Raw genomic sequence first — 26,314 nt, 5'->3', positions numbered from 1 at the left:
CAGAGATTAAAAGTCGCTAAACAACCTTCAGAAACACGTACCCGGTCAGGCGCTATCTCACCTGGGCGGGCCCGCCTTCGAGCGAAGGGCTACTTCTTTCTATCTGCCTCGCCCGGCCGGGCGCGCCTTAGGGCGAAGGCTTCCCCGGTCTGGCGAGCTCTCGGGCTCCATGAACTTCTTCAATTGGGCTGTTTCTTAGACCAATTTGCATTTCCTCTTTGGATCCTTAAGACTCGGTCCAATGCCTCAAACTCTTCTTCTTCATCGAGCCCTTAATCACCACTTTGATTGCTCCAACGCGGCCTTGGGCTTCAGAATGTGGTCATATGAATGTGATCCTCCTCCATTGCTCGTAGTGGTTCAAATAAGTCTGGGAAATTGCTCCAAATCTGCAGTATCCTATAAAATAATACCAAATCTACGAAAATACTAGAAAACACATATTAGTAATAAGAGTGGCTCTATATAGCCAAGAATACTCTCAAATATGACCAAGGGACGGGGGTAAAACACTATATAAAATGAACATATCAAACTCCTCCAAGGAAAACATTTGCTTGTCCCAAAGCAAAGAGCTCATCAATGAACAAATAAAACATACTTCACCCCATAATCAATTAAAACCAAATATAACCAATTCAAGGCAAATCTAACAAGTATGCATCAAAATCAACCAATCAAATTCATCCAACTACTAATCCTTCCTAGAAATTGTCAAATAGAGAAAACCACATGAGCATATTGAATTCAAGACTAGTGCTCACACACTTAACTCTCATTTATGTGGCGAGTAAAAGACGTACTCGATCGCTCTCCATCCCAACCCCTTATATGTGAACAATTCCCTCCCAAACTCACAACACTCGTGTATTTAAAAGACAAACACTCAACCTAATAGTCGACTCGGAATATGTCAAATCATTATTTGCATTGAAAAACAACTAATTTCACGTTCACACAACTCTATGCACAAAGGTCGGAAGGTCTTCAAAGCGGCTAGGGTAAAAGGGTAGGAAATATTTTGGAAAATGTGAGAGAAAAGTCATGGTTTAGGGAGCCAATCCTAACAATCAAAACCAAGGTCAAAATAGATAATGACCAAATAAATCAGCTCCGGCAAAACTCAACTCAACCAAGTATTCACCAAACGACCAATCATATCAACAATTCCCAACTCTTAAAATCTCGCTCATAAAAAATATAGTAATTAAGAACTTGAGCGAATCAAAACAAACTTTGGAACTCTTTAACACTTGATTTCTTTCAAAATTTCCTTTTCTTTTAAACAACCTTCTCTTAGAACATTTGAACATCACATAAATTTTCCTTTAGCTCTTTTTATTTTCTTGAACTTATTTTTTTCAACATCATGCTTTATATTTTCAAGAGAATTAATCTTTCAACAATCATCAAAATAAACCACAATCAAGAACAACCAACTTCTCAACACCACCCAAATTGTGCAAATAGTAAGTACACCACAAACTCCTTCACCTCACTCACTAATAGCTCCCCTAAGCCAAGCTTGGGACTTGTAACCAATGGGGAAAAATCCGCTTATAATGTGACTAATAAACAACAAAAAGTCAAGGTAACAACATGGGTAGCAAGAAGGGAACAAATGTATCTAAAATCATCTGAATGCCACCTAAAAGAACAAATGCCTTGGTCCTCCTCAATGTGCATAATAATGAGTCATACAAACATTACTCAAAGTTGCAAACCAATACTTAATTTCATTGACATACCAGGAACTAACACAATTCCAAACCAAAATAACTAGTTAAGCACTATATTCATAAATAGTTGGACAAAATTAACTCATGTTAGGGCATCCAAGCAATCAAACATCAAATCATGGCTAACCTATCCACAATACTCATCATCATATATAAAGAATCAAAACAATTTTCATGTATGGGGCACAGGGAAGCATGCTTAATCTTTCATTGGATCGTATTTTTGTAATTTTTTTATTTTTATCGAAAGCAATAAATCTAACCTAAGAAAGCAATAAAAACTAGACTAATAAAAGAATAAAACTAAACTAAGAACACCAAAGAAAAATAAAAAGAAAAGGGAAAGAAAGAGTACCTATATATATATATATAAGAAATCCCCCCCAAGCTAAATTAGACAATGTCCTCATTGGCTTAAAGGGAAGTTAGTAACCCAAGTGACTATCCCTCGTCATCAAGCTCTCAGCCACCACCATCCCAAGCATCACAACTCAGCACTTTGGTATAATTCTGGACAAAAAGGAAACAAAGTGTTAGTAGGAAAAGAGGCAAAAATGAGTCAGGTTCACTATTTCGCTCATAACTTTTTTTATACAAAAGAAAATCCAGTGGTTCAAATTGCAATGGATAGTAGACTTGACGATCTTTCCAGAAATAGGTCACATGCAAAATTTTGTTAAGAAACGCAAAAGATATGGAGTTTTGAATTTGACTAGTTTTGCAGTCCTGCTCTCGCGCCCGGTCATGTGCCATCTCGCCCGGTCGGGGGAGATCGACTCTTTTTTCGATCTTTGTTCTTGCTCCCGGCCAGGCGAACTTTGGGCGCATGCGGACTTTTTCTTGGGCCCGGTAGGATGGGTGTTCGCCCGGTCGGGCGCTCTACAGCACTATGAGTCCGATTTTTTGCAATTTGCTCATTTTCCTCCACTTATTCATCTTCAAACCCAAACCCAACACAATTCAGAGCTCTTTTTATAACATCCACTTCATCTTTCCATGTAGTAGTTTTTCCCGCGTAAGATGCAACACGAAATACCGACTCCAAGGGATCTTTAACGAGAGCCTGGGGCTTATTAGAAAAATTATTTACATCGACCACACCAGTACTAAAACACTTTTCTTCTAACATGGGGTTTTTAGGGACATTATTTAGATTGAAAGTAATATTATCATCCCCTACACATAATGTAAGTTTACAACTTTTCACATCTATTATTGCCTTACAGTATGAAGGAATGTCCTACCCAAAATAATCGGAATTTGCAAATCTTCCTCCATATCAAGAACAACAAATCAACAGGTATATAAAATTTACCTACTCTAACAGGAACATCCTCCAAAACACCTAAATGGTATTTAACAGAATGATCGGCCATTTGTAGAGTAATATTGGTAGCTTTTAATTGACCCATATATAATTTAGAGCTCACATATAATGGCATAACACTTACACTAGCACCCAAATCACATAAAGCTTTATCAATCATTAGATTACCAATATTACATGGAATAGAAAAACTACTAAGATCCTTTAATTTAGGCGGAGGTTTATTTTGCAATAAAGCACTACATTCCTCTGTAAAAGCTATAGTCTCTACCTCATTAAAGGCTCTCTTCCTAGTCAAAATATCTTTCATATATTTATCATATGCAGGAACTAGTGTAATTAACTCTGTGAAAGGAATTGTTACCTGCAAGTTTTTCACAACCTCCAGTAACTTACCAAATTGCTTATCCAAGTTAGCCTTTAATTGTCTATTTGGGAATTGCAGTTTGATAACTGGATTCTGTACATCTCCACTCTTGTCTTGAGTTGTAACTTTCTTTGGAGCTGTACCATGCAATGTATAATAAAAAATGTTAGTTTTACCCTTTGAGCCCTACAAGGCCAGTAACAAGATCATTTGGTATAACAGAATTAGGATTAGTAGTATTTGTTAAAACAGGTTCATAAACCTTAGGCATAGGAGGCCCATCATAGTGTGAACCACTCCTCAGAGTAATTGCATTTGCATGATCTGTAGGTTATACTGGCTGCGATGGTAGGGCTCCCTACTGGCGTGTTTGTAGAGTAGAGGAAAGTTGCGTAATTTGATTATTCATGATTTTATTGTGAGCTATAGCAGCGGCTCGGTGGGCAATAGGGCCTAGCAGCTCCGCAGTCTAGGGAGACATCAGACTATGCATCCCGTCTGCTTGGAGTGGAGTGGGCCGAAACTCTAGGCCAATGATAATGGTGAAGTCAATAGGGGTGATGGTTATCTCACCCCATGGAAAGTGAAAAGTGTTCGTGGTATCCCAGGAGAACTCCACAACACCCCGAATGATACGACGGCTCTCACGCCAAGAGTAAATAGCCATAGCGACCCGTAGAAGTGGAGTCAACCCGCGAGACTCCCAAAGAGCTCTCATCGCGTCATTTCCCTCAATGTAATGGCGATAGATGTATGAAATGTTGTCGTTGCTTGAGCTGTCACAACGAATGCCCTCATCAGCAATACCCCGTCGGACGCGATGAGAAATATGAAGGGCTGGCTGAAAGAATAAGGTGTGATCTTCCCATTTAGGAAAAACCACCCCCGGCTAGTAGAAGCACCGTCGCCGTCACCGACAGGCTCGTCCTCTCGGTGGGACGAGCAGGAACGTGAGTTGGATCCTCGATGACGAGCCATACTATCATTGACATACAAAAACAGTAAATTAAAGGTTATATAGTATCTAAGTTCGCCTAGCCGCATAATACTATGTTTGTCAAAAATAGAGTACAAAGTAAAAAAACAGAGTATGATTTTGATTCACATAGCAACAAGAATTTTGAGAACCAAAAACAATTTCTTGCCAGTTTATGGTAAATATTGCCACATATTATGTACAAAGAGCAAGCAAAATAGAACTTAGAGTGTTCTATAATGGCAAAATGCTCGTTTCTTCACCGAATTGAGTAATTCTAGTCTCAAATTACTCACAAAGCAATATACAAACACATACAAACAATTTTATGGTACAAATTCAACAAAACACGAGTAATTAGCAAAGACACATTCAAATTTTCAGGAAATTCGTGAAGAGGATGCTCGAAAATTGTCCCAAATAAGAAGAGTTTGAGCAAAACTTTAATAGATCGGCAAACTAGGATGAGAGTGTGTCGATTTGCAAAAGATTTGTGCGAATTTGGTTGAGAAATGGCCAAGAACGAGCGTTTCGAAGTTTCGAGGGAAAATGAAGAACACGGACAATAACAGGGATATGAGGAAGAAGAAAGGATTAAAATCCAGAAAAAACAAGAAAATATCGCGCAGCGGTGAAAATACCGTGACGCGATGAGACCCGGAGTTGCGCGATGCTTTTGCTCCTGCCAGCAATAAACTTTGTGGGTCCCATAAATGGATTATGTGGACTACATTTAAATGCTTGAGCTCTTTGGTACGCCATTTAGCCTCTAAGCAATTGATTTGATTAGTAGTCGGCCTGATTACAATCTTGATTGATGATCGGCCTGATGACGATCGTTTCAATGACTTAAGTGCCTAAACATTGGCTCATTACAAGGCGTAAATGCCTAAGCATCGGCTCGTTACACTTAAACGCACCGAAGCATTGGCAGAGCATATTGCACGTAAATATTGGTTAAGCACCTAAACATTGGTTAAGTCAACCTAAGCACTAGAGGAGCACATATTCAGCATACCGAAGCATTGGTTAATCTTTCTTAAACATTGGCGAGATTTTGGAGATGGCGACACACTGCGGTCTTCGACAATGTCTCAAAGCATGGAGGAGATTGTCAACAGCGGCGAAACACTACCGTGGCGAAGCATGGCCACAACGACGACAATAACGGCGAAGCACGGCCACAACAACGACAATAACGGTGAAGCACTGCCGTGGCGAGGCACTGCCACAAAATTGAAGATGGCGAAGCATGGTCACCTTCGACGATGTTCCCTAGGGTGTGGAAGATTTTCTCTATAAATGAAGATAGTGAAGCATTGTTACCTTCGATGGCGTTCACGAAGCATTGTGGAGAATGTCAAATAAAGCATAAGATGTTACCAAGAGGCGTGTACCCGACGGTGCAAGATACGCGTTTCTAACTCCCTTATTTGTATAACTGACGTTTTATGCAAGTATCGGTGTTAAAAAGAATGATTTTGGTTCGCAAAAAATTCTGAATCATTCTCCGTCCCTATCAATACTTTGACTTTTGTTTTCAAAAGTTACGTTTCTCCAAACTCAGTCAAAGTGGGGGCTTATGTAAACGCCTGATTGTGTCTCCCCAAAAATCAAACCCAGTGATGAGTATCTTTCATGACTTTGACTATCGAGTTAGGTGAAGAGTTGAAGATTCTCGTGAAATCCCAAAGTCTTTACCATTTCTAACCTTTATTTAAATGTTTTAATCCAAAATCATTTATTTCGTGCCTTTAAACCCAAAATCATTCATTTCGTGTCTTTGAAAATTGTTTATTTTCTGCCAATTTCTAAAAATGTCCAAACCAGTTTATTTTAGTCCATAATCTGGGTCCAATAATTGTGTAGTTGGATGGAGCTTGAAAAGAGCTTTCAAACGATATATTGTAATCCAAATCCGAGTTATAACGAGGAAATTATGGCCAAAATACTAAACTGGGCCCAAACCAAGCCTTACCTATGGACCTAATGATCATGTGGAGGGTCCATTAACCTTAATTCATTCCTAATCCCATTAGGATTTATTACAACCTTCTACAATTATCTAGAAGGTTGTTCTGAGTCCTAAATCTCTTAGGATTTGTTATTAGCTTCTAGAATCCTCTAGAAGGTTCTAATTTATCCTATTTTTTGAAAAGATAAAGTTTAAGAATTTTACGTCGAATAAAATACTTGTTTTTAATAGATTTAATTCTGATAAAATTAACAATAAGTACGGATATTCGAATAACCTAGTTTGATTGGAAGACGGATTCTTTACGGATCTTATCTTCTGAAAAGCATCACGCAGTAATGGAAATATCGCACAGCGATGTAACCATCGTTACGCGATGAAAGGCGTTTTACTCCGAGTCAAATACTAACTCTTTTTCTGATCTTTTCCCATCGTTTTTCCCTAAAAATAGGGTCGTTGTCCTCCGTTTTCATTCACCAACAATCATCATCTAATCTCTCGCTATAAGCTTCTTTCTCTCTTTCTTTCTTAGCCTCAGCTTAAACACATCACACACCATACGACCTTTGCGATACTTGAATAATTTAAGCCCTTCTCGTAGTTGCCTTCGACCTCAACGTGAAAGGTTGATATTTCTAAGGGTTTGGTCCCTAATATATATTTTAATTCTTATTTAATCTAATTGTTTAATTTGATCTTTCTTGAAGTTACTAACGCGTGTATTGTTTTAATAGAAAGAGATACGAGGCATTAAAGTGAGTAGATCTACTATCTTTATTCCTTGCTTTTGATATAGAAATCATGCTTAGAATATTATTTTAATTTCCTAATATCATGTTATGATGCTTTTATGATTTCTAGTATCATGTTAGGATACTTTTATGATTTCTAGTATCATATTAATATTCCTAATATCATGTTGGTTTCTAGTTTCATGTTTAGGCTAAAGCTTTGATTTTTATTATTTAGTGACATGCTAGGGTTTGTTATTAATTCGTTTAGTATCATGCCTAGGATCTTGCTAATATTAATTTGGAGATATTGCTTTATTATGATGATGATGATGATTGTTGTGTCGATAATTATTATGTTGCTTGATTATTCATAATTTATTGTTATTGCTTGATCACGCCCTCTTTTGCAGGTTTAAAGGGAATTTGTACTTGAAATCATGCCTAATAAGATAACTAATAATTTGATTTTAGGTTAATATGATTTTAATTCAAGTGATCGCCGATAATAGTTTTATTTGTACATTGATAATCAACCAACATAGATTAAATAGGTTTAGGGCTAACTTGTTGTATGTATGTTGATAGAAAAGCGCACATGGATTTCATAAGAATTAAGTAGGGCGGGTTCAATCTCTTTTAGGTTGGATTCGTACCATCATCCTCGAATATCCAGTCATGGTTCCGGACCACTATGGAGTTATGATCTCCGTGATCATGAATGGGGTGTAACCTTCACACCCGGGAACGGTTTACAAGTTCCTAAAACTTGTTGGCAACACTTTTTCTCTAGCTTCTTTCCCTTTGGACGCCACCATGCTTAAGTGCATGATCGCAATAGGGCTCAAAGTTGAGTGTTGAAATATTCCTTACAGTAAGCTAAAAAAACAAGAGTTTTCACACCACTGAACATTCAAATTTCATAACACTGCCACTCAAATCAATTGTAAATCCCTAGTACAGTTATAGCTTCTTCTGTTATCTTGCAGGTTCATACAATAATCAAGTTTCATGCAATCCATGTTTGTTTAACAATAAAGGCCATCTCAAAAAGTTACATCTAATTACCAAGAAAAATATACTGAAAAATATACTAAAATCATTTCAAGGGTACCTCAAAACAGAAATTCATTTCAGGTTGAAAACTAAGGCATTCACTGACACATAAATTCATAACTCTAGGGCATACAGTAAAGCTTCAGGATTATAGTCGGGTAGCAGATGTAAATATGCACAGAATCATAATCTTTTACAAGTATGCACATAATCACCCAAATAACATATTTCAACAGCAAATAACAGGACTAATCACCCAATTTCAATCCCAATAGCTTTCCTAAGCAACAGAAGCAGACGGTACAGCTATCATATGCAATAATTAATGATATATATATATATAATTGATTTACTGCAACAATTAATGATATATAGAGTTATTAGGAGGCAGACCTTGCAGCCATTCATCATCTTCAAGTTCATGCTTCTTGATAACCTCGGGCCAATTTGACTCAAACTCTTCATAATCAAGGCTGTCATAAATTACATTCTCAAGGTCGTCATGAATTTGGGCATAATTAGGAAGCTTGCCAAGCTTCTTGGAAAATTTTTGTGTGATGTGCCAAATACACCATCGATGAGTGGTTCCTTTCATAGTCACCTTTAAAGCTTTCCTCATCGTCGGGTCTTAATCTGTTAAGATACTAATTGGTTGCTTTTCACCCATACACCTCAACCAATTAGAAAAGACCCACTCAAATGTTTCCGCGGTCTCACAGGAAACTAATGCACATCCAAACAATATCGTTTGACCGTGATGATTTACACTCACAAAATTACAAAAGGGTAGCTTATATTCATTGGTCAAATACGTCGAATCAAAATAAACGACGTCTCTAAACTCCTCATATGCAACCCGGCTCCTAGCATCAACCTATAATACATCTTGGAGCCTACCTAACTCATCTACACGATGAGTATGAAAAAAAGTTGAGTTATCATCTGTCATCCTCTTACAATAAGCAAACATTGTCTTCGTATAACCCTCCTCAAACACAGCTTTTCTTTGCTTCGCAACTATGGCATGCAAATCATTTTGGGTAAATTGCATCTTTTCCCTCCCATTTCTTTGTCGGTCCATGCAATTGTATATGGTAGCCACAGGTACACCCGCCTTTCGATCATTTAAAATTTGTTGAACAATGTGAGGATTGTCCATTAGGAACTTTTGCCTGAACTTGGTAATGTTTTTGGACTAACCCAGTGTGGGCTTGTGACCTCGATACTCTACCACTGCCTTATTAGTTAATTATTCACCTACCTCGTTCACCTTCGCATACAACTTCACGAGGCAGCTAACTTTTTTGCTCTTCCATTTCACATAAACTTCTTAACTTATTTGTGAATCTGAAACAAAGGTAGACCCAGACTTCTTACTCTTCCTACCGGGCAAGCCAAAACATTCACAAGTCCAAGTTATATTACGCTTTCCTTTGCATTTTCACCTCTTCCTTTTGTCGCCCCACAAGAACAGACAACCCCAAACCCTTCTTGTTTACTCTAATTCCTAAAGTACGTGTCTATTCTTTTCCAACTCTCAAATACCATTCCAACAGCGGAGGAGGAAGAGATACCTCAACGTTTGCACACACTTCAATCTCAATACTTATAGCCACACTACTCTTTCCTTTAGTAGGAGTTTTGTATGACTCTTCTCCAACATTCACCTTTTTCCACAAAAAATCAAAGCATATCACAAATATAATCCACCACCTAACTAATTCAAAAATAAAGTACCATACTTAACCAAATTTAATAATGTTGGCATTAAACAACCAACTCCACTATTACCACTGTCCAACAACAGCAACAAAACAATAGACAAAAACAACAGAAGCATAAATCATAGCATTGAAATGCAAGAAGACACAAGACCCACCACCATGAAAAGCATACAACAACAACAAAATCAGATGCAACATTCATTTCAATATACTGAAAGCATCACAGCTAAACACAAGACCCACTATTCTATACAATTATCCCCAACCTTACTACTACGTAAGCAAGGACAATGCTCCATTCCCAACTCTCTCTCTCTCTCTCTCTCTCTCTCTCTCTCTGCTCTCCTTCTCTCTACATATTCAAACTAAACCAAGTAAAGATTACAGTACGAATTTTCAGAACCCTAAATCCTAAATCAAAACCCTAAAAATTAAATGTGGAAATTAAAATTAGTTAACATATTACCTCCTTCAACAAGGCTTTAAGGGCTAAAGAACACTGCTCGTCGTCATCTTCTTGCTCGCGGGTTTCGATTAGTGGGTCTTCGGGGTCTTCAATGGCAGTTGTGTTGTAATTCGACAAAACACCGGTACAACGACCACCACCATCTTCGTCATCGTTTGTTAACAACGAATCCTCCATTACCAACATCTTCCTCGCCATTTTCACAGATTAGTTCGTCTTCAAAGATGTTAGTGATGGAGCTTTAAGAGCAACAATGATGGAGATTCAAGAGCAACTAAGAAAGAGTAAAAAGAAAGGTTAAAGGGGGAAAGATAGTAAGAAAGGTAAAAGGGGAAAAAAGAAAGTAAAAAAAAGGGGGAAAAGGTACTCGTATAATACAATTGTATTATACTTCCCTCCAATACAAGCATTGACCTTTTTTTTTACTAAATTGCTTCCTTTTTACTGTAGCGTAGGACCCCCTCCGTTTTCTTTTCCTTCTTAACAGCGCCCATTTGGAGTGTTATACATTTCCTTATGCATATCAACACTTCATTTAGACTTCCTCAATTTTGAGTAATACCTAGTATCAAGTACAATTGTACTCCATATAACTTACTCCGTATCGTTTAAAAAAAAAAAAAAACCTCCATATTAATTAATTCGCAGTTCATACTTATGACCATTACAACTTACATAGTACCACTACTCAAATTAAAATTATGTGGTCGTTACCCCTTATTAACCAAATTAACATAATTAAAAAAATAAAAAAAAACAAAAAAAAACATATTTAATTCAAACAAACATAGTTCAATAATTGGGAAGAACAGCAAAGACCTCCTGTTTCAGAGTGAAAACAATAGGCTACAGACTGTACTCGGCCCCAAGTGATGACTGGGACGAGGGTTTCCTGCACAGGGTAATGTCGAGGAAGGCCCCTCCGATGCCGAAGTTAGTATAGTGCTTAGAGAGAGAAAACTATGCAAGAGCATTAATTGCTTGAGCCTTGAAGTGAATATCTTTAGAGAGAGAATAATGAAGGTTTTTATACCTTGCTCCAACACTTAAATGGGCCTTGAGATCAAATGGGCTTGCCACATTGACCAGGCCTTGGACTGACTTAACATAAGCTTGGAGAGTTGAACCTTATTTTGGGCTTTTGTAATTGAATCATTTGTGACCAGCCCAATTGGGGTGAATTGAACCCAAACACCTCCATCACTACTCCAGGCACAACAATGGCGATACATCTTAAACTAAACACCCACCACCATTGTTCACAAGAAAAATAAGATCATCCTTTTTTGTATATTTGCATAAAAATATACAAAAATTGAGTTATAAATGGGTAGAATATATGGACTGTTATTAATTGTCGATCGGTAAGATCATATATGGACTATTATAAACTTCAGGTGCTTCGTCCAAACTTCTTTCTCACCGCACTTCCACAAATACAGATCTGTTCAGCTCGATCAGAGTTAAACTTGCAAGTTTGGAAAGTGCATCGGCTTGTGCGTTCTGACCCCTTGAGATTAGCTCGACTTCAAAAGTTCTCAGCATCGCAATTATTGTTTTGATCTTTGCGAGGTAAGCAATCATTGAGGGATCTTTAGACTCATATTCGCCTCGAATCTGATTTGCGACGAGCTGAGAGTCTCTTCTCAACAGACATGCTCGGCCTCCAGTGATATGCACAACTCTAGGCCAGCAATTGCTGCTTCATAATCTGGCTCGTTGTTCGAAGCTCGGAATGAAAATTTTAGTGCATACTCAAAGGACTTGCCCTCGGGTGAGGTGAGTACTACCCTTGCCCTGGAACCATTTACGGTGGAGGATCCATCCGTAAAAACGGTCCAGATTTTCTTTTCTTCATCTAGCGTTTCCTAGTAGGAGCATTCAACCAGGAAATCCGCTAGACCTTGAGCCTTAATGGTTGTCGTCGGTTGATAGCTGATGCTGAACTTGGTGAGTTTTAAGGCCAGCTTAGCCAGTCTGCCTGTTTTTTCAACCTTGTCGAGGACTTTTTTCAGCGGCTAATCATTTAAGACCACTATTTGATGACAATCAAAATAGGGCCTCAGCTTCAGAGTAGCTACCACTATTGCATAAGCAACTTTTTCAGAGTGTGGCTTATGAAGTAGATCGGCTTCTGGAATTTATCTTCTTCCTTCAGCAAGACTGCACTTATAGTGGCTGGGCTGACTGCCACGTACAAGTACAGCGTTTCTCCTTCGGTTAGACGTGCCAACGTCGGGAGTTGAGTTAGGTGCTCACGGAGCTGCTTGAAGGCCTCTCTTTACTCATCTTCACAGATGAGCTCCTTTGTTTTCGGGAGTTTCAGCGCTTTGAAGAAGGGAAGCCCCTTGTCCAAGGCTGTAGAGATGAACCTGGACAAGGCGACAATTCTCCCGGTTAAACGCTAAACGTCCCTCTTCGTTTTAGGCTAGGGAAGATTGAGCGTTGCTTGCACTTTGGCGGGATTGGTGTCAAACCCTCTCTTGCTGACCATGAAGCCCAGGAACTTGCCTGACTTCACGCAGAAGACACTTTTTTGGATTCAGCTTTATTTGGTGCTTTCTTATGGTGGCGAAGGTTTCGGCCAGGTCCGCGACATAGTCTTTGTCCTCTTTTCTCTTGACGATTGAATCATCAACATAGACTTCCATGTTGCCGCCTTTCTACTCGACGAAGACCTGATTAACTAGCCTTTGATATGTTGCCCCCGTATTTTTCAATCCGAAGGGCATCATTTTGTAATTTTGCACCCTGGCGTTCGTAACGAATGTCGTTTTTGCTCGATCGTCGGGTGCATGAAGATCTGATGATACCCATAGAATGAGTCCATGAAACTAAGCAGGGCGTGGCCACTTGTCAAGTCGACTAGTTGATCGATCCTCGACAAAGGATAGAAGTCCTTCGAACAAGCTCTATTTAGGTTCTTGAAGTCAATGCACATTCTACAGGTGTCATTTTCCTTTTGAATCATCACCATATTAGCAAGCCATTCCGGATATTGGCAGGGTTCGATGAAGCTTACATCCAGATTTTTTTTTACTTCGGCTGCGATGTCTCGTTTCTTATTAGTGGAGTAATTCCGCTTCTTTTCATGACAGGTCGACAGGTGGGGTCGACGTTCAGCTTGTGGGAGATGAGGTTCGAATCGATCCTAGGCATGTATGCTGCTGAGAAAGCGAACACATCCCTATTGTCCCGAAGGAGTTGGATAAGTTCAACATGGATATTCGGGTGAAGTCCCCTTTTTCTTTTCTTGGGTAGGGGTACCCTAAGCCGAAGAGCTTAAGCCTTTCTGCTTTTTTGCACTTTGGTCCTTTTTTTTTTTTTCTTTTTCCTCCTCATCCTGGTCGTCACAACGACTTTTAGATGGCTTGAGGTAATTGCATCTGCGGGCTTCTTTCTAGTTGCCCTGGATTCTTTCGGAGTGGCCCTCGTTTGAAAAATATATCACCATTTGATGATACGTGGAGACCACTCCTTGAATTTCGTGAATTATGGGTCTCCCCATGATCATGTTGTACACAGATGGAACATCCACGACTACAAATTTGGCCATGACGTTCCGAGCTGCTCGGTCTTTGCCGATGGTGACGGGAAGGGTGATCTTCCCATCTGGATATATTGCAAACCCATTGAATCCGGATACCGGGTAGGGTACTGGAGTCCGGTCCTTGGTCTGCAACTTTAAATGGTCATACGCCTCTCGAAAGAGGATGTTTGCTCCACTACCACCGTCGACGAGGGTTCGCCAAACATTGTGGTTTGCAATTCCCGCGATGATTACTAGAAAGTCATCATGGGGGTATGTCACCCCCCAACACTCTTTGACTATGAACATAAAGTTCGGCACCGGAGACTTTGAACCTTGGATGGCAGCATGGTTGACTTGATGGGTTAAACCCCTTAAGTGGCGCTTCCGAGCATTTTGGGAACTTGGGCCCTTAGAAATGACAAGAATGTCAATATTATCTTTATTTTGCAACTTGTCCTTTTTCCTGGGGAAATCCAATTGCTGTCGAGAGTCTTCCGAGCTTCGATCCGCGAGGTATTTTTTCAGATACCCCTTTCGGACCATATCCTCGATCTGATCTCTCAGCTGGATAAAGTCCTCGGTGTGGTGTCCCGGAGACTCATGGAACTCACACCATTGGTCTTTATTTTTCTCCAGATGCCATGATGGTATTGGCCTCGGCTTCTTCCACTTCTACTCTCGTTATGCTATAGATTTTAGCATGCGGAAGAGCGAGAGGAGTGTAAGATTCGTATTCCCCTTTTTTCGGCTCACTAGCCGGCGACGGTTACGAGGCTTTCGTCTTCCCTTTCCTTTGGCTGTGGCCTTCGGACGGTTGCCCTTTTGTCTTACCAGTCCCAGTCTGAGCTTGGGACTTGGGGACTTGGTCTTGTTCCACTCTTCAGCTCGGATGTATTTATCCAAAGCTTCCAGAGCTTCCTCCAAGGTCTGTGGGGTGTCCATGACCATGAAGTCAAGGAACTTTCCAGCCTGTAGCCTATTCTGCAATGCGAAAACGGCTAGCCCTAGGTCCAGACTTGTAATTTTGGACAACTCGTTGCTGAAGCAATTCAGATAGTCTCGGGGGCTTTCGTCCTCCCCTTGCTGCAGGCTCATCAGCTTTGCAGTCGTTTTCTCTCGGCGGCTTTCCATAGAAAACTTGCTCTTAAACTTGTTGGAAAGGTCTTTCCAACCGATTATAGAGCCTTCCTTCACTCCCTTGGTGATCCATTCTTGTGCAACACCCTTGAGAGTGGTCGGGAAATATTTACACCAGGTCGCTTCGGACCTGAGTTCAGATACATGTGCCCCTCATAAGAGGCAATGTGGTCCTTTAGATCCACAGTTTCATCATATGTTATATGCGTCGGTATTTTCACCGTCGGCACATGCTCTTCAAGTTACCAGCTCTAGAAGGGTGAACTGGTGGGTTGATCACGGCTTTCCCCTTGTACCCAGCTAAAGGGAACTCGCTTTGCCCTCTTTGAGAAGTAGAAGTGATTTTTGTCCTCGGCTAGGACAGTGCGGAGTACGGTGCAGTCCCTTCGAGGTAAGTGAGGCGATTGTACACGCTCACCTCCCTTAAGTTGATACGTTCGTAAACGTTTCGGCGAGCAGGTTCCTGCCACGCGGAGGTGATGTTACCGCTTTTGAAACTTTGGGTCTCGGATTCCTCGAAGAACTGGGGGTTTCTCTTTCTTTCCCGTTCACTTCTCCAAGTATCCTCTTCCCATTTCTCTTCGAGCTCCTTGAAAGATGGAGCTCACCCGCCGTCCTTTTGGTCGGTCCTCCTTCTTAGGTTTCTCGGCTGATGAGGAGTGTTGGCGTGGACTGATTGGCTGGGAGGTGGCAAAAAATTGCTTGCTTGGGCCTTCATGAGGTCCATGAAGACTGCGACGACTTTAGCTACTTCCTCTGAAGTAGGACCCATCTGAAGTGTCGGGTGAGATTGTGAGTGTAAGCTAGCAGTTGGGCTCTTAGCATTAGTCTGACTCTCAGTGCGACGAGAAGGTGACCTCTCGGATGCGGCTTTCTCAAAAGAAGTCGCTCCCGAAGAAGATAACAAAGAAAGTGGACCTTTCTTCGAGGAACAAGAACCATTCTTTTTAGTGCTCTTGGCACTCTTTCCGCTCTTAGTCAAGTTTCTAAGATGATCAATTTTTGACTTGTTTTTTTTCTCTTAATGTCTTCCCCATAGACGGCGCCAAATTGTTTCGGAGTGAAAACAATAGGTCCTTCGTCTGGACCTTTCTTGTGGGTTGAAGACTGTACTCGGCCCAAGTGATGACTGGGACGAGGGTTTCCTGCACAGCAAACACACGTAAAGTGGCCTCGGGGTAGTGCCGAGGAAGGCCCCTCCGATGCCGAAGTTAGTATAGTGCTTAGAGAGAGAAAACTATGCAAGAGCATTAATTGCTTGAGCCTTGAAGTGAATATCTTTAGAGAGAGAAGAATGAAGGTTTTTACACCTTGCTCCAATAGTTAAATGGGCCTTGAGATCAAATGGGCTTGCCACGTTAACTAGGCCTTTGATTGACTTAACATATGCTTGGAGAGTTGAACTTATTTTGGGCTTTTGTAATTGAATCATTTGTGGACTGGCCCAATTGGAGTAAATTGAACCCAAACACCTTCGTTACTACTCTAGTTACAACAATGGCGATACATCTGAAAATAAGCACCCACCACCTTTGTTCACAACAAAAATAAGATCATCCTTTTTTGTATATTCGCATAAAAATATAAAAAAAAAATTGAGTTATAAATGGGTAGAATATATGCACTGTTATTAATTGTCGATCAGTAATTAGCACTTTCTGGAAAAAAGCATATTATTAAAAAAAAATAAAGAGCAGAGAGAATGGATATACCATAGGAGTAAAAAAGTAAGGGTAAAGAGAACGGGTTTGGAGCTCCGAAGCAACAGCTGAAAGGAATGGTGTCCTTCCAACAAATGTATTATTCCAATAGAGGGTTTAGAATTATTACAGAGCTAATTATTCAGTAAGGTCAAGTGATCGGAATGCCTAGGTGGAGGCCGCTTCCGATCAGTAATATTAAGGTATAATTAATATTACAGCTTAATCTTAAATGAACCCTTCGGGTCAAACCCAATGACAGGATCTAGTCATATCACCTAATCAAAAGTAATTACCTAAGTCCTCTAACTAAAGTAGATAGGGAAGTAGGGTCGAATCCACAGGGAAACAGTGTTCTTTTATTCCTAATCAATAATTATAATCTAAATTATTAAGTAACCAAATTGTGTTTGTGTGAATTAAACTAATAATAAAATAAGCAAATAAATCAAAGGAATAATCAATAATAAATAGCTCTAGGGTATAGGTTCACCAATAAATAATACTCCAGGGTAAAACATACGATCAATTATCAACGCATAAATTAACCAGATTATAAAGGGCTGTCGCTACGTATTATAATCACATAATCAATCTACTGGTATTAAATCTCATCTCTCGAATCTCGACCTAACCATTAATAGATTAACATGCCTATTGAAGCTAAGCCTAAATATCAATTCTCATCTCTCGAATCTCAAATCAATATTGCAAAACTCATACAATTAAACCAGGCCTAATCTAATTGCATAGCATTAAATCAATCAATAGGAAATTAATCAATCATCAATAATTAACAATAATAAATTTACCCCTTCGTATTATTCATGGATCCCCACAACCCTAGAATTAAAATTTACTCACACATAATTAAATCTAAACTAATCATAGTAATCAACGAATGCAAGAAAATAACAAATTAATCAAATTGCGGAAAATAAAGTAAGCAAGAAATTGTACCAAGAGTTAACGGAAAATAAGGGATTTATTGATCAAAAGCTTTAGAGAGAGAAAGTACTCAAGTACTAAAGAAAACTGAAAAATCCCATCTTTGAGAAAATTCTACTAGCTAATACTAATGAAAGCGTAAAAGACCCGTAATTGCTCACTAAAAAGCGTATTTATACTCCTACTTAAAATAAACCAAAGATAGAAAGTACAAAAGAAAGCAAAAATAAAATTCCCTTCAAAAACACGCGCCCGGTAGGGCAAAGGGCCGCCCGGCCGGGCGCGCCTTTTGTCCTTCCTAAAGCTTCCTCGCGCCCGGTCGGGCGCACATCCGGGCGAAGCGTGCCCGGGCCTTCTCCTCTCGCCCATCCGGGCGCGCCTCAAGGCGAGCACTGCCCGGACGGGCGGATACTTGGGCTTACACTTCTTCGTCCTTTGGGCCTCGTTACCTTAGCCCAATTCGTCATCCTTCTTGGATCAAATTGCCCAAGCTCCAAATTTCCTCATTAAGCCCTTAATCACCAGATTGAATCATCATTTACGATCTTGGGCTTCTAAACACGATCATATAAATACGTTTCAACTCCAATGCCGGAAAATGTTCCAAATCTGCAGTTTCCTGTAGAATAATACCACAACTACGAAAACACTAGAAAACGCATATTAGTAATAAAATTGGCTCTAAAGAGCCAAAAAATACTCCTAACTATGATCACGGGATGGGGATAAAATACTATATCAAATGAATACATCACCCAATCGAACAACCGATCCGAGATGACGAATCAATCCGAAGGATTCAATGAGTCATCGGAGTTTTACGAATACAAACGTCGGATATCGAGTCTAGGGCGTCGAAATCACAAACAATAAGTCATGTGAGTGCTAGGCTATGCTAGTTCATCGCAAGCTTAGCATGCTAGGCGTGCTAGGTGCTTGCGCATATGCTAGCAATCCATGCGCCCTCGCATCGCCCATCGCACCATTGCAGCCCTTCGCACAACACAGCACCATCGCAAGTGATAGGCACTAGCGTGTGTGCATGCGTGTGTGCCTTCGCACAAGAACAACACCATCGCAAGTGCAAGGCACTAGCTTGTGTGCGTGCGTGTGTGCCTTCGCACAGCTCATCGCACCATCACAGCACATAGCAAAGCACTTGGCAGCGTAGCCATGTGCGTGTGCATCACTAGCAAAGCACCAAGCAATAGCATGCCTATGCGTGTGGCTGGCAAGGCAATGCCCACCATGCGTGGCTCACTAGCAACAGGCATGTTGGCTATGCGTGTGTGTATGTGAGAGAGGCTAGGCAGCAGCACTACGCACCAGCCAGCAAGGCTATGAGCGTGCGTGTGCGAGAGGCTAGGCAGTAGCACTACGCATCAGCCAACGAGGTTGTGCGTGTGTGTGTGCTGGGGCTAGTGCGTGAGTGCAGTGCATGCTGGCTGTGCTGGCTGACGTGTGCTGGCATGCTAGCTGGCTGCCAACCCAGCTGCCTTAGTGAAGTGTCGGATTGAGGAAGTGGGGACCAAAGCCACAGCTTCCCTTGGGGAGCAAGGTAATGGTCCCCCCTAAGGGAAATGGTCCTCACCTAACCTATTCCCTCTTCTTGCCACTTATTGCCTTGTGATAGCATTTGCTAAATAATTTATTTTTGAATTCAATAAATTAGTGCAATTGCACATGATCCCACATTGATCATGAAATGGGATTCAAGTCGTAATTCTCTATAAATACCCACTTGGTTGGGATTTTGAGAAAACACACTTGAGTGGAACTATATAGGCATCTCCATTGTTGAGAATACCTAAAGTTCGTAAAACTCCAATCTTTTTAGGTCGGGCCCCGACTAACCTTCGGGGCCTGGGCCGATCGGGTCGGGTTCGAGGGTACAAGCCATCGGAGACCTTGCGTTTGCGGGGTTCAAGTAAGAGCTCTTTTAGCAAGCTAAGCACACGTCTAAGGTATAATTCTTTATCCTTTTTGTCTTAATTATGTATTAAATATGCTTTGCATGCTTTAATTGCTTTAGTTATCGGGGCGGGTCTTGGTGGGTTTCTTTCCGCGTAGAGTGGGTCTCTACGAAACCCTACAACGGTATCGGAGCCGCGCTCCTTTTAATTATTGCAATTATTTATTTATTAAGGTGTTTTACAAGAAGATTTAATTTCTTGTTTTTGCTTTTCTAATTAGATTTGAAGTACGTTTTTAAAATAGTTTTAATCTCGTATTTTTCGGGTTTTAGTCTGGGAACTCGGATTTTGGCTCAAAAATAGTGTTTTTTGGGTGGAATCGACGTTCTAAATCAGTTTCATTTCTCTTTGAGACCTGTCCAGAAGCCAAATACGAATCAGAAACCCATTTTTTTAGGGTTTTTTCGTTTTCAACGAAAATTTTAAATCTTTTATGCCTTGATTAATGCAAGCATGTCAAGGGTAGATTAAATGCATTATTGCATCCCTAATCTACTGCAATTTAGATATCTTCCAAGCATGATTATGGAGTTATAATGTGTGCTTAAGTTGATATGTTCTTTTTCACATAAACTTGTTTTTCACAATTATGCAAATAAATTGCATTAATGTGTGAATGTTTGTTGTGAATGTGTAATTTTTAAGTTCCTAGTATATTAAAGATCTAATCTTTTAATGTTATGATTGGAACTTTAACCCTAAATTTCATGTTGAACTAATTTTGGATTTTTCATATTTGGTTGATTAAAATCCTTGAAGTTCAAATGCTTGTGAGTAAATGTTGATAAATCTTCATATTAGAAGATGTAATCTTGTTATTTTACACAAGTATAAAAGTTGGAAAATTTTATCATTGGATTATTAGTTTATTTTTCCAACTCCCTATTTGTCAAAATCCATTATTAATTTACATATTGGCTAAATTAATTATGCACATAGCTTTTTCAATTTTAAGCATCAAGAAAGACCTAAAATGTTCCAAGGTGATATTGGAAATTTAGGCTTGTGCACCATTAAAATTGAATTTAATTAAGTTGGACTTATTTTATTTTCATTTTGCCCTAAATTAATTCTAAAAATAAATTTAGATTAATTTTACGTGGCACGTAAATCGGGATTAAAATCCCGAGAAAATGCACGCAAATCGAGGCAAAACCCCAAGCGTCACCAAGGCTAGTCGGGCTGCCCAGCAGCCCGCATGTGGCTGCCTATGATGCGCACAGGGGCTGAGCATCGTGCATGAGATACTGTGTGGCGAGGGATGCAAGGGGGCTGATGCATGGGCAGTGGCCTAGGCTGCTAGAGTGCTTGGGCACGCTGCTGGGAAGCAAGGCAGCAAGCCCCAGCTAGCATGCGCAGCATGCAAGGCAAGTTGCTGGTGCTAGCAGCGTGGCATGCTACGCTAGGTGCTGCATGCTAGCACCACGCACCAAGCACACCTCATGGGCTGCTTGCCAGCCATGGTGCGCAACCCACGAGGATAGGAGTGGGTGTGTTTTTTGGCTTAAGTTTGGGCTATGCGTTTTGCAAAATTTTGCCGTTTTAAAATTTTTATGTAATTATTTTAACGAGGTTGGACCTCGATTTTTCCGGCTCTTGTAAACTTTTTTATTTTGACAAATTTGGGTTAACCAGCTTAAATAATTGGATTGATTAAGTTGGATGCGGAATTTAGTGGGAGCTTAGCCAATTACGTGAACAAATTGCACCTTAGTAATACATAATTTATTAAACAACTTTGACTAGTTTTAATTAGGCGCGTTAATTGGATTAACCACCTAACTTAGTTACTAGTTTTGCGTGTTTACTTATATTATCTCGTAAAATGCATGGGCCATTCACAAATAGTGAATGGGTGAATGAAAGATTGTTTCAAAACAGGTTTTGAAGAAAATGGCAACTAGTGGGACCCGACTAGGATAGAAAATACGGACTGCGTTCCGTTATGTATTTTTGTAAATCTTAATACGGTCTGCGAACCGTTAAGTATTTTTGTAATTTACATTAATCTTAGTCAAAGTAGCTAGTAATTTTATTTTGGCAAAGATGTCTCATGACAGCGTTTTGATGAAGACGAGCCAAGATGAAGGCCCTTGAAGATTTGAAGATTTCAAGGGCTCATGCAAGTTGCCAAATGCATCAAATTTATGCCTTATATATATTGTTGTTATATATTGTGAATATTAGATGCATGTTTAGGATTTCGATATGTTGTGATGATTAGTTAAGTTCACTTAAATCAACAAACATAGAAACCCTAGGTCCCTTAAAATATTGAGCTAAAAATTGTCGTTCCAAGAACAACACTTATTGAACTAATGCGCGCACGTGATGGGCTACGCCAAAGCGAGGCATCACTACTTCCCTAGGAACGTAAGGTATACTAGGTATATAAGTTGATCTTGGTTAAGCTCAACGATATCAGTAAGGAGTCCTTAGATGTCATGGCAAAAGAGATAAAATGTCAAGAATGCATTAGATGCGACGTTTTATCAAACCGAGAGTAGCTTATATTAGCAATTGGATTGCTTACCTTAAGATATTTAATGTTAAGACAAGCCAAAGCATGTTTAACAATTTCTTGATCTTTAGGATCTCGGAATCATTTTATTCTCGCCTAAAGGTACAAAATTATTAATGCGTGGAAAAAATGCTCAATGAGATTGAAAATTTGCATAAACACTTTTAAAATTTCAAACGTATTGATTATATGAATGGTTTTTCATTTCAAATTCTTTTAATTGTAGAACAATGTCTGCAAGTAACTCAAACAACAACCAATTCTCTTTACGCTCAATTCTCGACAAGGAGAAGTTGAGCGGGCCAAATTTTCTTGATTGGAAAAGAAATTTACGTATTGTTCTGATGCAATAGCAAAAGGAATACGTCCTTGATGAGGAAATGCCCGACGCTCCCAATGAGGAGGTCACTCAGGCTGCCCTTAACCGATGGCAAAGTGCCAATCGGGATGTCAAATGCATCATGTTGGCCACTATGTCTCCGGACCTTCAAAAGACTTTCTTTGAAAAGGAGACGGCTTTTGAGATCATTTCTGAGCTTCAGAATATGTTTCAAGAGCAGGCCCGAACTGAAAGGTTCGAAACCTTCAAGCAAATCCTTGAGAGCAAGCTAAAGAAAGGGGAGCCGATAAGCCCGCATGTTCTTAAAATGATTGGATTATTTGAGAACATGGAATGGCTAGATGTTGGGTATTCAACCGAGATGACGATTGACATCATTCTCCACTCGCTGCATAAAGGCTATGATCAGTTTAAGATGAACTATAATATGCACAGCATGGAGAAAACTCTCACCGAGCTTCATGGTATGTTGAAGCAAGCCGAGAAAACCCTCAAGGATGAGGAAAACCATGACATGCTCATGGTGAAAAAGGGCAAGCTATTTATGCGATCGGGCAAGAAGAAGAGCTTTAAAGGGAAAAAGAAAAACTTTTCGCCTAAGTTAAACACTTCCAAGGGCAGCAAGGACAAAAAGGTAGCCTCTTCCAAATCCGACTCCGAATGTTTCTACTGCAAGAAGACGGGACATTGGAAACGGGACTGCCTCAAATTCAAGGAAGATAAGAAGAACGGCACCGTTGCTTCTTCATCAGGTATTTTTGTTATAGACTTAAACTTCGCTTGCAAAACATCATGGGTATTAGATACCGGATGTGGCTCACACCTTTGTTCTAATGCTCAAGGACTAAGGATAAATAGGAGGCTAGAGAAGGGAGAGGTCGAGCTTCGGGTCGGCAATGGAGCAAGGATGTCTGTCGTCTCCGTTGGAACTCTCAGTTTGTCTTTGCCCTCTGGGATTATTTTAGAACTTGAAAATTGTTACCATGTTCCTAGAGTTACCAAAAACATTATTTCAATTTCGGCGTTGGACGCCAAAGGTTTTGAATTTCAAATGAAGAACAATAGTTGTTCATTTTATTTCGATAATGTTTTATATGGTAAGGCATATTCAGAAAATGGTCTTTATGTGCTTTCTCTTGACAAACAAGTTTATAACATTGATGATACCACCAAAAGGGCTAAGACCATCGAGTCGAATCAAACCTACTTGTGGCATTGTCGTCGTGGCCATATTAACGTCAAACGCATTAAGAAACTTCTACAAGAAGGTGTTCTTGACTCATTCGACTTGGAGTCGTTTGAAAATTGCGAAGGATGTCTATTAGGAAAGATGATAAAACAGCCGTTCTCCAAGTTGGGAGAAAGGGCTAGTGACTTTCTAGTTCTAATACACACGGATGTATGTGGACCAATGAGTACACCCGCAAGACAAGGTTACCGATATTTCATCACTTTCACCAACGATTTTTGTAGATATGGCTATGTCTAACTAATGTCGAATAAATCTGAATCTTTTGAGAAATTCAATGAATTTCAGAGAAAAGTTGAGAATAAACTTGGCAAGAAAATTAAAGCACTTCGATCAGATCGAGGTGGCGAATATTTGAGCCATGAATTCGACGATCACTTGAAATAAAATGGTATTCTTTCAGAGCTGACACCTCCCGGAACTCCTCAATGGAACAGAGTATCCGAACGGAGGAATCGAACCTTGTTAGACACGGTCCGATCAATGATGCGTCTTAGTGAACTTCTTATCTCTTTCTGGGGACATGCGCTACAAACCGCGACACTAACACTGAACCGAGCTCCGTCAAAAGCTGTTGAAAAGACTCCATATGAATTATGGACTAAGAAACCTCCTAAGTTGTCTTTTCTAAGGATTTGGGGATGAGAAGCATATGTCAAACGATTAATTTCGGACAAACTTCACCCCAAATCAGACAAGTGTTTCTTTGTGGGATTCCTAAAAGAAACCAAAGGGTATTACTTCTACAATAAATCCGAGAACAAAGTGTTTGTTGCTCGTGATGGTGTCTTTTTGGAGAAGGAACACCTTTCCAAAATGACAAGTGGGAGGAAAATCGAACTCGACGAAGTTCGAGAGGACGAGCAACAATGTCAACCTGATAAAACTAACAATCTAAGTGCTTTGAAAGCAACTGAGAAGATTGGTCAGAATCAAACAGACAATGTAAATGCTCAACCCATTACCCTTCGTAGGTCGCAACGGCCAAGATTTCAACCAGACAGATACCTTGGTGTTGTCTTAACCAATGATCAGGACATCCTAGTTATGGATGGTGATGATCTAGCGACATACAAACAAGCTATGATGAGCCCCGACTCTGCTACATGGCAAGAGGCCATGAAATCTGAGATGGACTCCATGTCTGAAAATCAAGTCTGGGTCTTGGTGAATTTTCCTGAGGGTTACACACCCATCAGTTGCAAATGGATCTTTAAACTGAAGACAGACAAATATGGAAATGTATCAATATACAAAGCTAGACTGGTGGCAAAAGGTTATAGAAAAATCCACAGAATTGACTATGATGAAACTTTTTCACCGGTTACAATGCTAAAGTCTGTCTGGATTATCCTAGCGATTGCTGCATATTACGATTATGAAATATGGCAGATGGATGTCAAAACCGCCTTCCTAAATGGGATTTTGGAAGAAAATGTTTATATGACACAGCTAGAAGGTTTTGTTGATCCAAGCAACGCTGGAAAGGTGTGCAAGCTTAAGAAGTCCATTTATGGACTGAAGCAGGCAAACAGAAGTTGGAGTCTGCGATTTGATGAAGCCATCAGCAAGTTTGGTTTTATCAAGAATCCAAATGAATCTTGTGTCTACAAGAAGGTCAGTGGGAGTGACATCGCATTCCTAGTCCTATATGTCGATGACATACTGCTCATTGGAAATAGCACAAAATTACTAGAGTCCGTAAAGGGCTGGTTAGGAAAGTGCTTTTCAATGAAGGACTTAGGAGAGGCACAATACATATTGGGCATCAAGATCTATAGGGATAGATCTAAGAGGATTATTGGATTGAGCTAGAGTACCTACATTGATAAAGTACTGGCACGATTCAACATGGAGAATTTCAAAAGAGGGCACCTACCCATGTCCCATGGCGTAACTCTCAGCAAGAAACAGTGTGCACAGACGCCTGTTGAGCGAGAGAGAATGGATCAGATTCCATATGCTTCGCTAATTTGGTCGATCATGTATGCCATGATATGTACCAGGCCAGATGTATCGTATGCTTTAAGCACTACGAGTCGATACCAATCAAACCGAGGAGAGGCGCATTGTACTGCGGCCAAGAATATCCTGAGGTACCTGAAAAGGAATAAGGATAAATTCCTGGTCTATGGTGGCCACAAAGACCTGGTTGTTGAAGGTTACACCGATGCTAGCTTCCAGACTGACAGAGACAACTTCAAGTCACAGTCAGGGTACATATTTTGCCTAAATGGAGGAGCGTTTAGTTGGAAGAGTGCCAAGCAAAGCACCACTGCAGATTCTACAACTGAAGTCGAATACTTGGCAGCTTTAGAAGCCGCTAAGGAGGCTATTTGGATTCGCAAGTTCGTCAATGAACTTGGTGTTGTACCCTCCATCAAGAGTCCGATAGATCTCTACTGTGACAACAATGGAGCTATCGCTCAGGCTAGAGAGCCAAGAGAGCACCAGAAGGTCAAACATGTCCAGAGGCAATTTCACATGATATGGGAATGGAAATCCGAAGGTGAAATCAGAATTTGCAAGATCGGAACGGATGATAATGAGGCC

The sequence above is a fragment of the Chenopodium quinoa genome, unplaced genomic scaffold (genome assembly GCF_001683475.1).
Source record: "Chenopodium quinoa cultivar QQ74 unplaced genomic scaffold, ASM168347v1, whole genome shotgun sequence".
Classification (NCBI taxonomy): domain Eukaryota; kingdom Viridiplantae; phylum Streptophyta; class Magnoliopsida; order Caryophyllales; family Amaranthaceae; genus Chenopodium; species Chenopodium quinoa.
Note: the sequence above shows the minus strand (reverse complement) of the source record.